The sequence below is a fragment of the Aquarana catesbeiana genome, linkage group LG01 (assembly GCF_042186555.1).
Source record: "Aquarana catesbeiana isolate 2022-GZ linkage group LG01, ASM4218655v1, whole genome shotgun sequence".
In the NCBI taxonomy this organism is placed as follows: Eukaryota; Metazoa; Chordata; class Amphibia; order Anura; family Ranidae; genus Aquarana; species Aquarana catesbeiana.
In genome coordinates this window covers 450,715,691-450,729,739 of record NC_133324.1, presented here as the reverse complement: position 1 = coordinate 450,729,739, position 14,049 = coordinate 450,715,691, and the positions used below count along the sequence as shown (strand labels likewise).

The window sequence follows — 14,049 nt, the reverse complement described above, 5'->3', positions numbered from 1 at the left end:
GCCAATTTAGACAGGATCCAATTAACCTACCAGCATGTCTTTGGAGTGTGGGAGGAAACTGGAGTACCCGGAGGAAACCCACGCAGACACAGGGAGAACATGCAAACTCCAGGCAGGTAGCGTCGTGGTCGGGATTCGAACCAGCGACCCTTCTTACTGCTAGGTGAGAGTGCTACACACTACACCACTGGTCACATTGACATGGAAAGGCACTGTGCAGTATGGCACTTGGACAAAATCTAGATGCTTAGCACTGCACTGTTAGTGTGGTCAGTAAAACAGCCTTTTTCAAGCAGGGTGCCTTCAGGTTTTTTCAGGTGTGCCTTGGCAAAATGCCTTTTAGTTACATAAAGCCACAGGTTTTCACCATTACAACCTACCAGCCACCAGCATCCTAACAACTGTTAATGCCATCAGTTAATAAGGAGGAAGTTGGGCACTTGCACAGCATCCTTGTTTGTCCCTCCCCTCCCCATCTCCGTCAGTACTGGGGTCACATTAGCTGAGTGAGGGAGAAGAGAAACATTGGAATTCTAGTCAGTACCAGTGTGTAAAGGTGTGTTTGCTTTGGAAGAAGAAGTGTCCTTTAACGTTGGGTGTCCTATGTGTGTTGACATTGCTGTGTTATGAAAAACTATTTATTTTCATTTTACACATTATAGAATGGGGTGCATACTTTTAAAGGGTGCCTTGAACAAAAAAAGATTGAAAAGCAATGCAGTATAAGATTGCATACATAGGTTGAGTAGTGCTCATTATTCTGCTAAAACCCAACTGCCCAGGAAGATTATACTGATAATGACAGATGGCTTCAACCTTATGTAGTATCACGTAGTTATCCTTGCCTTAAAGTGTGTGTATAGCCAAACTTTTTTCAGTGTTGGATAGAGTAGGGAAAAACCCCTGTCTATTTCTGTTGTCTATGTCCTGTTTGGGAGATTTTCCTTAACGTCCTTCAATGAAGACAGAACAGGAAATTCGAAATCAGGGGTCGCCCTCTCATAGATAGCTCTCCCCAAAATTTCCACTCTATTTCTGTTCTAATGACAATTGTAAAATGTTGTATTTCCCATCATTTTCTATTTAATTTCCAATACAAATAGTGCAGTTGAATCTTCCTAGCGGCGATACAATCCAAACTTGGCATGGGTTCTAAATCTTCACCCCTCTACCTACTAAATTGAAAAAAAAAAAAGTTTTGTTTATACATACATTTTAAAGCATGTTCAACCTGACAGCCTATATGTTTAAAAATATTTATTTCTTAGCCTTGATACCCATCATATAAGCTGATGCAGTGGGGTTGATTTACTAAAACTGGAGAGTGCAAAATCTGGTGCAGCAGGACATGGTAGCCTATCAGTTTCCTTGGCAAAAAAAACTGGAAGCTGATTGGTTTCTATGCAGAGCTGCACAAGATTTTGCACTCTCCTTTAGTTGGAGATTAGTAGGTTGATTTGGTTGTTTTAGTAAATCAACCCCAGTATGTATAGTGATATTTCCATCTTGTTTCCTCAATGCTTGTACTGGGCTTCTGCTATGATAAAAAAATAATATATCAGAACTACTACTGTATGTGCAAGAGAACCCTAAATAATCTTATAAAAACATTGAGGACCCTATATGAATAAATAGTCAGAAAATGTTGTGAAATATTGGAATACACTAGGGAGGTGTTAACAGCGTTTGTTCAAAACAAATTGTGACATCATCCAACGAGCAGGCTGTTCGTTGAAAGGGAAAAAACAGGACACCAACAGACTAGTTGGTGTCCTGAAAGGAAAGCTTCCATTAGACTAGTAGCAGTGAACTGTCTACTCTGCTTACCTCCCTCACCTAGCTGTAAATTGCTGGAGCTCAGTTCATCATTATGGCACAGTTAATCCTTTCCTTTTCTTCTCCTGGGCTCACCTAATGGGTTAAAAGGCTAGAGTACATTTGTGACTTGCCGGTGACATATAATACTCAGGTCCTTCATGCAATCAACTTTTGCTTGACATGTATTTGCTCATCACAGGACCCACATTACCGCTGGGAAAATGAAGAAAAACCTAAATTAACACTTGACATTCAATATGGTCAAGTCCTTAATTGGCTGGGCTTCCTGAGAAAGCAATTTTCTATTCCCCAAACCGTTCGTGTGTCATGTGTAGAGCTGTGCTCTTGGACATAACTGCTGTCCCTAGCTCACTCTAATGAGAGCAGATGAATTAGAGCTACGTGACACGATTTTAGCAGGGCGCTCCCTCTGTCCCTACGTCTCCCCCAGCCTTATCTTTTATATTCTTCCACTGCTGGTGACAGCTGTGGTTAAAGGTTTATGAGGGTAGCACAATGGCTAACAAATAGTAATGCAAAGAATAGCACTTTTGCATCCAAATGACAATTTCAGGTGCAGGAAAACAGTATTTGCTTCTACAGCTGTACAGTGCCTGAAAAACGTTACCCATACTGCAGTTCTTTACGTGCACTACAAAAATCTATACCATCTACATATTTTATAGACATCCCAATGCAATGATACATCAATAGGTCTTTTAGAAGGAGATAGCAGAAGCAGGAGCGACAGTGAAATAGATAGATAGATAGATAGATAGATAGATAGATAGATAGATAGATAGATAGATAGATAGATAGATAGATAGATAGATAGATAGATAGATAGATAGATAGATAGATAGATAGATAGATAGATAGATAGATAGATAGATAGATAGATAGATAGATAGATAGATAGATAGATAGATAGATAGATAGATAGATAGATAGTATTGTTCATCATACAGAAAGAAAAATAATAGATTTTACTCTTTGGATATTTTATATACATGACATCAAAAATATGTAAAACTCAAAATAAATTCATATCAATATGAATAAATTGCTTAATTAGATACAACTAAAAAGCACCATATTATACTTGAAGAATCTACAGCTACATGCCCATTAGAGGATTCCCTTGCCATGTTGTGTGCAGGTTTTTAATGAAATGAGAACAAACACTATGGACATATGTTTTGACGGAATGAATGAAAGTAACTTCTACCGTTTACCTAAGTAACAAACAAACATAAAGTGGCCAATTTATGAAGCAGCCATATGGCCTAACTTTACCTGAATTAAAAAAGAAACAAGCATATTTAGCTCTACAAATGTGTTTAGAGCTTTGCTTGCTTCTGCGCTCTGTAGTAAACAAAGCCTCATTCCAACAAATGGGGAAAAAGCAAAGAGGAAAAAAGCCCAATCACAAGACCTGTCAAAGTCACGTGAACAGCCTTTCCGCCAATCAGAGTGTTTTCTGCAGTTCTATGCAAGGGATACTTTGGGGGACACAGGTTCCACAGTACACGTCATTTTTGACTGACCGCAGAGTAGAGTAAACACTTCAGTATACCAAGAAGAGTGGATAAATAGGCCTCACAGTGTTACAACGGGTGCAATTATCACTGTGTTATAAAAAGCTGCCCAAATAAATAAATACTGTTCAAATATTCCTAAATATCTTTTCCTACTCCAGGTTTAAATTTAGTTGATTATCACAGCAAGTCACAGACACTTTTTTTATTAAAGTGCACTTTATAGGAAAGGCTCTTTCAACACGTTATATTTTGTTCATTCATCGTTTTGAGGATCTTTAGAAATAATTTATCTTACGCATGCGTATTCCTATAAAAGCTTTGAATTGCAAATCCCATATCAGAAAAAACAGATGCTAGTTTTAGGGCAGTCATGTAAGTACATTGATGCTAAATAGTTTTACAACCACCACAGTACTAATATATAGGCAGGGCTCATGAGAGAGCCACTTCCATTGGAGTGATGAAATATTTCCTTTTAAAGATGCTCATGTGACGAAACCAGATTTTTTAAAATTAATTCAACAAGCACACATTTTGTTAGTGCCTTTTTCATATTTGATATAGCTAAGCATCCCCAAGGCCTTCATTAAACATTGTGTTTCAATAACAATAATAACCAGTATTGCTTATTTTTTCAACTAACCAGAACTCATCTTTCATTAATCTGACTATAGAAAGGTGCTGAAGCTACTCTTGTTATTGGACGACATGGTTTAGAGCTGTGTTTCTCAACCAGGCTGCCATCTGGGCTTGTCAGGGGTGCCATCCTGTATTTATGCACAGTATCCCACATGCCATTCCATCACTATGGAAATGCATGACACTAATAGGGGGTTGGTGGTATTCAGAGATCCCCCAGCATTCAGAAGGGGGTAGAAGTCTACTTTCATCAACACCTGCTCTGCCTCCTGCCCACTGGCGTGCTGCCACAGCTACACTGTGATGAAGAATGCAAGATAGGACCCTGATGTGAAGGTGGGGGCTGAGGACTCTGATTTGAAAGTTTGGGGGTGGGGGGCTGAGGACACTAAAGTGAAAGTGGTGGTGGTGGGGGAGGGGCGGTTGAGAACTCTGATGTGAAAATGGTGGTGGGGGGTCTGAGGACTCTGATATGAAAGGAGGGGATTGAGAAATCGGATGTAAAAAGGGCATTTGAAGATTTGAAAGTGTAGTGAGGAGGGTGAGAACTCTGATGTGAAAGTGGTGGGGGGGAGCTGAGGACTCTGATATGAAAGGAGGACATTGAGAAATCGGATGTGAAAAGGGCACTTTAATGTGATAGGTAGCCCCATTTTAAAAGAAAGAAAGAACGAAAGAAAGAAAGAAAGAAAGAAAGAAAGAAAGAAAGAAAGAAAGAAAGAAAGAAAGAAAGAAAGAAAGAAAGAAAGAAAGAAAGAAAGAAAGAAAGAAAAAGAAAAAAAGAAAGAAAGAAAGAAAGAACCACTCCACTTGTTTTGCAGGACATTTGATGACACCTACATAGCTTATTAAACTGCAGAAAAACTGGTGTATAATCATGCGTTTTCTGGAATAGAAGCCAATGTTGCCACAGTATTGATATTATTATTTTACTTTATATATTGTAAAGTGTGCATGTGTGATTTACTTGTTAATTGGACAAAAAAAAGTCTACATGGCTAACCATGTTTTATTATAGCAAGAAAACAAAATTTAGGAAAAAGTACCAATAAAAAAAGATATTTTGTGAAGGTTGAGCAATATTTGACTGCCAGGACTGCTACAGTCTGTTTAGCACTTTTCCATCCTCCCTTATACCTAAGTCCTTACCCTTCCTATTGGGACTAAGTGGCATGGAATTACAGCAATATCATTAGTAAGAAGTGCTGCTAAACTGTGGTTAGGTTTTTGTTTGACTGCCCACTTTTAAAAGTAAAAATGTCATTTGGGATGACTGCTGCCTAAAAAAAGATTTCTTTTCTTAGCTTACAATGTTTCAGGGCTTGACATTTTCTGTGATGCAGGTACGTGAATTTCACAGTTATACAAGATGAGGAATTTACCGAAGGGATTGACTGGACTTCTTTTTCAAAGTCCTGACATAAAAGTAATCCAACGGCATACATTTTTTTTTTCCCCAAAAAAATGGCAAAAGTCTTCAGAGTAAGTAACAGCCACTTTCCAAGGCTTCTTTCCTTTAAGTACTACATCGTTTTTCCTCATAAAGACCTGTGTTGGAAAAGGCCAAGAGTGAACATGATATAAAAAAAGGAGAGATAAAAGGAAACACTGACAAAACTGACCTCTTCCTTTTCTCTTTTGCTACATTTATTTCATTTATGAATGGCACAGCATTGTGCCATTCATTAATGTATTGACACTGTCACAGTGTCAATGCATTAATATTTCAAAAACATAATTAGATGAGACTTTTACTACAACTAGGCAAGGCATGTATAAAGGCTCGAGGCAGTTCAAAATGTTAGTGTGTCTGCTAATACTTATTCTAAAACATCAAAAGGAATGCATTTTAGTGGGCTTAGGGGAATGTCTAGGGACACAGCTAAGCTCATGGGCCCAGGTGAAAAATGTAGGAGCCTGAAGTCTTTTCTTGATGATGATGCTTTTACTGATGGAATGAGAGAGTAGGGAACAGACATTTTTTTAAGTGTGTAGTGAAGAGGGTATGCTAAACAAACACTAATATAGGACTTCCTTAAGAAGCTATGAGCACCTACCACTACCCTTCACCTTTTCCTGCAGGAAGTAGCAGATATGAGCACCTACCACTAACCTTCACATTTCCATGCTGGGAGCAGATGCTATGAGTGCCTATCACCAACCTTCACATTCTCCTGAACTGAATATGAAGTTAGCAACGTTCTGTCATATGCTCCTACATGTGACAATGCGTCGGACAGCTGATTGATCAGTCAGCCCTGGGGCAGGGCAATGTGAGATGGGGGAAGTTTCTGAATGTTCTTTTCTTCCAAAAACATAGAGAAACACACATGCTGTAAATACAAATCTGAATGTAAGTTATATCTGCTGACAACTTAAAGTGGTTCTAAAGGCAGAAAGAGTTTTACCTTCATGCATTCTATGCTTGAAGGTAAATAAAACCTTCTACATGCAGCTTCGCCCAAGGCTCTCCCTTATACTCCTCAAGGCTGATACACAGATCAGTTATACCACTCCGCTGAGGGCAAAGTTTTTTTCCTGTGGATCCATCCATCTGTACCACAGTCCCTGATGTCCCATTCCAGCTCCCATCTTGGCTTCCGGAGCAGCAGGATTTAACAGCCTACTCAGGCCCTCTGTAACGGGGGGTCATGGGTTTCTGGTAAGCGGCCAGGCACTCTATTTATGGTGGTGGACCCAAGCACTTATGTTTCCATATAACTGGACCTTCACTGGATTTTTACATCATACTCGGGTGTTCTTATATGGACTATTACTCACAACCTTCTAAAATATTGTTGCACAACATATTGCAGCCTTTGTTGTTAGTTTATTTTTTGCACATGCCCTTCTTTTTTGGATATATGATTATATGCATATTTGAATTTTGTTTAAGGTGATGTCTGACCATCTTTACATTTATATTCACTGTGTTTTGTCAAAAGCGCGAGTCACCAGTTTATTATTCTCCCTTATACTTACCTGAGCCTGATCTCGATCTAGCAATGTGCACAAAAGCAGAGGCTCTCTTGGCTCACTCCCTCCTTTCTGAAACAGCCATTTCAACCACAGCCATTGGCTCCTGCTGCTGTCAATCCCAGGGAGGGGTGGGCAGGACGAGCACCGTTTTGTGTCTCTTATGGATACACAGAGTGGGGTTCGGGAGTAAGCATGCACGAGTACCCCCTCGCTAATGACATTATCCCTGTGCACACTCCTCCAGTCAGCAAGCTCCCTTTGTTAGATCCAGAGTACTATGCAATGTAGTAAAGCCCCTTCCTTGCCCTGTCTTAATGTTCATGTACAAGGCAGTGTATATATTATACAAAAACAGTTAGAGGTACTATTTAAATTATGCTATGGCCTATTCTGCCTGATTTAAATTTTTTAAGCCCAAATTAAGTTTAGTAACTCACACAATGCAGTGTGCTTCCACATGTAAAATTTCTTGTGCCAAGCCACACTGCATTAGGCATTCATTTTGAATGGGTTGTCAACTCACCACAGCTCACTAAAAAGTAGGTCCTGCTCCATTTTTAAAAATGCAGCACACTATAATGCACAGAGAAATACCATCTGTTCATTGTGGTGTAATATAGCATAGGTGAACTGCAACACATTGTTTATGTGCATTGGGGTGCAATTAACAATGAATGACAATGTACAGTAACATACATATTCATTACATTAACATGACACCTGTTACAAAACGTGCTATGACGTGCATTACGAAGCATCTTATGGTGTGAACGAACCCTAAAATATATTTGACGGTCCTCTAAACATGTTAAAATGTCAGTGTAAATAAAAAGCAGGCACTCTAAGGTACTTCCATGCATCTTCATATGTTTTCAGGAGGGTTCAATGATTCTGTAAAATCAGGGGGTGCAAATATGCTAATTCCAGCATTCAATGACATTTCTTGGTCAAGCCTAAATTGAACCATTCCTCCTTCAACTTCATAGCATTCAGCATAGTGATGGGCCAAACTGAAGGTGTGGGTGGTGGCTGAGCAGCTATGGACTTTACCAAAAAAAAAAAATGAATTAGCATAATAAAGCATTGCTAGTTTTAGAGCTTATGGAGTCTTTCTGAAGATATTACATTTTACTCATTATGACATGTTTGAAGGGCTTACAGATTTATCAAACTCTTATCAAACACATATTCCCCAAAAAACAGCTGGGAAGTATTTACATGATATTTTAAGATCAATATAAGATACAGCAAATTTCCCCAATGAACCCAGTATGCCCTTAAACAATGTCTAGTACACCATTTTTGGCAAATCTGGACAAACTGAAACCATCTTCCTTTTCTTTTAATTCTCTTTATTGTACTGTCTATGAGTCTGCCCATGTGTACATGTGACTATCAATGTGTACATGTCATAGGTAGAGAGTAAGTATAGTGTTCCACAGTAACTGAACTTTCATATTAATATAATATAATATAATATAAAAATGTCTTATTCAATTTACACCCAAATACCAGAACTTAGCTCCTTTAAAGCTGAACTCCGTAGATATATATAAAAGGCACAAATGAATGCAACGTTGTATTCAATAATACATCAATAAATGTATTTTTTTAAATGTGAACAGTTTAAGTATCAGAATTTGACCTGATATTAACCTCTTCCTGTTCCTGTGCAGAAGAGCTCAAAGTTAGGTGGGGGGATGGTGTGAACTGCATAAGATGCCAGTAAGCTGTACAGTGGTGTAGTGGTTAGCACTTTCACCCAGCAGCAATGGGGTCGCTGGTTCACATCCCAACCACGACTCCATCTGCCTGGAGTTTGCATGTTCTCCCTGTTCCTGCATGGGTTTCCTCTGGGTACTCCGGTTTCCTCCCACTCTCCAAAAGTCATGATGGTAGGTTAATCGGATTCTCTCCATAAATTGGCCTAGTATGTGTATCTGTATGTTTTTGTCAGCACGTCGAGATCCTACGGGTAAATGACTGCACTATATCAAGATTTAACTTAACAAAGCAATGAGGTTATCAGTATACTGCTTCTCCTTTCAATGTGTAGTCACAAGCCGAGGGAGGGAAAAAACCTGCCGGTGTTACTTAATGGTAATGGGTCAAAAACAGGTCTCCTGCCAGACAGAGTTGAGCTGTGTAGATCGCAGGACTGGATTTACATGAATACAGATCTTTTGGCAGGTAAACCAACCTCATATAGCTATTTAATTTTTCTATTTACCTGCTTGCCTGGAACTCAGCTTCCATCACCTCAACATACCATCACTACTCCCTGAAGTACACCCATCCATAAATGAATAAAACCATCCGTAAATGAAATTACTATCTTTTGACATATTATTGCCATTCCCTAATGGTAACTTATGTTTTTCGTTACAAAATACATACAGTATGCAATCATATACAAGGGTGATCTTTGATAGAGAAGGATAAGTATACATATCAATCTCTCTTTTTTTAATTATATTGCTATACCTGTAAACTACAGTGCCAACTGAAGTGCTTTAAACATCATAAAATGTATAACAATTATGATATGCATTATCAATATAACAGTTAATTAGTAGGGAGGCTATTCCAGCTAAAGCAGCCCATAGATGATTAGATTTTCTTGTGGTGGAAGGAAAGAAAATAGCTTGCTTCCCCCATCAATATAGTCAGTGTTGATGGGGGAATGCCTCCCGCAGCGCCATTGTGTTCTGCCAGCGAGGTGGGGCTGGGGGGGGGGCACGGGAGATTATTGCTAGGGGCTACAGCCAATGGTAGTAATCACATGTAAAATAATCCGACAAGCAGGTTGTACTCAAGTCAATCATTGGATCGACTTGGGTACAATCAGCCTGCCCATGCATGGATCAAAATTCAGCCGGTTCAGTAGGGATTTTTTTATTCATGTATGGCTGGATTATGATACTGAATAATAAAAGGTTTGCACTATTGATCATGCAATGCCCCATGTTGCTGTACTTGTTTCAAGTGCAGTAGACATTTTTACCCAAACCTTCATGATAATATACCTCTGTTATATAAAAAGAAACTTCTGTTAACTTATTAACTGATAGCTATCACCACCATTCTGGGTAAGAAAATGTAATTACTATTATCTGGAGAATACCGTTGCTCCTATTGTGAAAAAGATCAAAATTGCCTTATATCCCTCTTTTGCACATTACTCCATATTCCTTTCTCCTTCTCTACTTCTTCCTCTACCTTTGTTTTTAAAAGACTTTAATAGATTAAGCTAAACCTTTTTTTTTACTGTATATGCATCTCCCTCACACTTTTTCCCTGTCGCCTGCATCTCTCCTTAACACTGTTAATTCCCCTTGCTTTTTAAAGAAACATCCTACATTCTTTGGGTTCGACACTCTATTTTAGCACATAACATACATATATCATAGTTCTCTAGAGAAAAGGCATAGCGCTTTGGGATGAAGACCGAATTAAACTGATGCGCACACATGCATACTTTTTTATATAACAATACTTCTGGCAAAGAAAGTTCAAGATAATAGGAAACAGTCATGTACATAAAAAAAGAAAAAAAAATAGTTAAAATATCAGGATCCAGGTTGCTTTTTCAGCAAAAAAAAAGTAGCCAGTACTGTTGAGATTCTATTGATTTCTAGTTTACATGGAAGGCATTGTCTTGGATGTACTTCACAAACCATCATCCATTATCACCTTCCTTGTTCTTTCCGATAATCTTTCCTTTATAATTATTCCTTTATTAACCCACATAATATAATGTTTTGCATTTACGTAACCAGGCTAATCACACAATTTATACCAGATACAGTTTTGAATTAATTTGAATGTCCTTACCTATCTATTGGACTTAATTATGCTGCTACCTCCTTAATCTTTAGTGGTCCATTGTTAGTGATATGTACGGAAGTCAAGAGCTTCTATACTAAAGGCAGCATTCATAAATACCACAATGCAGAAATAACAGACACGCAGTTTTAGCATTGTATTCTTTAGATAGAGATTAGTGTACAAGACTGTGCAAATATCCAGTACAAGAGGTATGCCATTAAGCACACCTATCATCAAACACTAGACCTTAATGTGACCTATCTGGCTGACAACAGGCCCCTATCTTATTTTAAAAGTACTACTGTACTCCCCAGAGAACACTGAACCTGAACATGGGTGACTGCAGCTGTGGCATGCATTCCTCATTCCAATATTGTTCAAGAGTGGGCCTGTCTGCCTCATACCAAAATTACTTGTAAACTGTGCTTGTATCATGCAAAATATAAAATACGACAAGCTCAATTTTGATCCATGTTTACTTCAAAGCGGAGTTCCACCCAAAAGTGGAACTTCCGCTGATCTGTTTCCTCCCCTCTCTGGTGCCACAATTGGCACCTTTCGGGGGGGGGGAGCGGGTACCTGTTTTTGACAGGTACCCTGTCCCCACATCCTTCGGACCTCACCCCTGCGAGGTACGTCAGAAGTTCGGCCCCGTCCTCCTCCATTCTCCTCCCCCTGCACAGCGCACTTCACGCATGTACAGTAGGGACCCAGCGGTGAAGCCGCAAGGCTTCACCACCGAGTTCCCTTATCGGCAATGGCGGCAGCACCTGACAGCCAATGGAAGCATCGGCTGTGGTGCCGACATCGCTGGAATCCAGGACAGGTAAGTGTCCTAATATTAAGAGTCAGCAGCTACAGTATTTTTGGAGAGGGCGGCGGAACTCCGCTTTAAAGTGTATCTAAACCCAACAAGAAAAATGTAATATATTGCAGCTTGCCTTTCTTTTGATGTGGTGGCTGCCATGACTTTCTTTTTTTGGGCTTTTTTAAAAAAATATTATTATTATTTTCACTCGGTAATCCTGCCAGTAGCACACTTCCTGTCCTAGGGTGATAGAGCTCACTCACCATACTGTATCTGCAGGGGAGCAGCATTTCCACCATAGAACAGGACTACAGAACACCCCCTTTTCTTCATAACAATGGGGAGGGGGATGTTGGGACCACAGAGATAACTGGGGACAATGTTAACTTATAACAATCAGCAGAGGCAGAAAGCATGGGCAGCTATCAGCTAACAAGATTTCTGGCAGCGTCTACAGCATGGGTTCTCAAACTGTGGCCCTCCAGCTGTTGCTGAACTACAAGTCCCATGAGGCGTTGCAAGGCTGACCGTTACAAGCATGACTCCCTCAGGCAGAGGCATGTAGTTCTGTAGTTCTGCAAAAAACGGCGGGCCACAGGTTGAGCACTCATGATCTACAGGTATTTTTTGTGCTTATCAATCAGATATAAGAAAACACTTTTATTGGTATATTTAATAGATCAAATAGCACAAACAAGATAAATTAATTGTTAGTGTTTACATACACTTCAACTTCTTTTATGAGAACTAATCAGGTCCACGAGACAGAACCTAACTGGTTCTCTTAGTGTCCTGTTTACTCAAGTGAAGTTAGGTCTACCTTCATGCCTACTCAACCTGGAAGGAGGATAGTTTAGCTACATGTATGTGAATACGGCTCATTAATGCTGCTTCTGGGGAAAGCAGTACAACTCTACTGGTGTGGAGAAAACAGTGCACACAGGAATTACATTCTGCAGCTAGGTTTCAGGCTAAAGGAGATTTTTTTTACAATTTATCAGTGTTTAAAAGTTTTTTGGCCTGCTACTTTAATAATATGTGTACCTTATTTTTTATCTGTTTAGGTGATGAACAGTTAATTTTTATGCTCCCGTTTAAAATAGCATCCTTTGTTTTTCTTTAGATTTTCAATTTCTAAAGACAAACTAACATTTGATAAGGTAACACTCCAGTGGACTTTCTAGCAGTTCCCAGCAAATAAAGCAAATAGGAAAAGTTTCATGAATGTATTCATTGTACGCTGTTTCTTCATATCCCAGCTTCCAAATGACAGTCATATGCCACCAGCTGCAGGAGGCATTTCAGCTATGTCAATCGTTGTAATGCAGCATACGGGCACAGGGGAACACGGGATTAACCCAACGATTGCTGTACAACCTTATGAAAGTCAGTGCATGGTAGAATTCAATTTGTTATCCTATCTTAAATAAACGTGAATATATATATATATATATATATATATATATATATATATATATATATATATATATATATATATATATATATATATACTGTATATATACTGTATATATATATATATATATATATATATATATATATATATATATATATATACTGTATATATACTGTATGTATGCAGCATGGCTGATACAATGCTTCGGTGCTCCAAGTGAATAAAACAATCTACAAGATATAGTAAGCATTCACATGTCTTCCACATGTCTTCCAAAGGCCTTGAGAAAGTTGGACTTTACTATCTCCTTTGGTAGACCTATGAGTGTCTATTATATTCTGTTTTAAATATATTTTTTTTAAAGTTTGGGTCAACAAGATTGACTGACATGATTGAATGAATAATCTTATATAACCCCTAGTCTGTACGAGATTTGTCAACTATTACTTTTATTATTTTAAATATTCACATTTGATTGCTGGCTACAATCCTATGTGTATATATCTATATATACATAGATATATATATATATACACTGTGTATATATATATATATGTATATATATATATATATATATATATATATATATATATATATATATATATATATATATAGATACATATCTATATATATAGATATATATAGATATATAGCATCAGGTTGCAAGTCCCTAAACATAATAAATCAGACAATGCGGGTTGGTTTATTAGAAAGATAAGACTATTCACCTAGCCAAGTAAATCTTCACTGACTAAATAAGGGGAAGATATGTTTATTTAATACCCAATAATTTGTGAGGGAAATGAAAAACTCATTCTTTTTCTTGCGCATGGAAGGAGGATTAAATTGAACACAGATTTGATAAGTGATCAGTCTCCTCCTTTAGGAGATCATCTCTCATTGACTCCTAGCTACTGATTGCTGTCATTTGACAGTGGTCGCCTAAACAGTCTGTCTCCCTCTACTCCTTATTGTCAAGGCTCAGGGAGATATGAGTTGCTACATTAAACATAATCACTTTG

General features: G+C 38.4%; 1 protein-coding gene across 5 annotated transcripts in view; it reads right to left on the bottom strand.

The window, feature by feature from the left end:
• The window catches only part of BNC2 (basonuclin zinc finger protein 2), an 878,778-nt gene that overhangs the window by 364,429 nt on the left and 500,300 nt on the right, over positions 1-14,049 (bottom strand). The window lies entirely within an intron of this gene.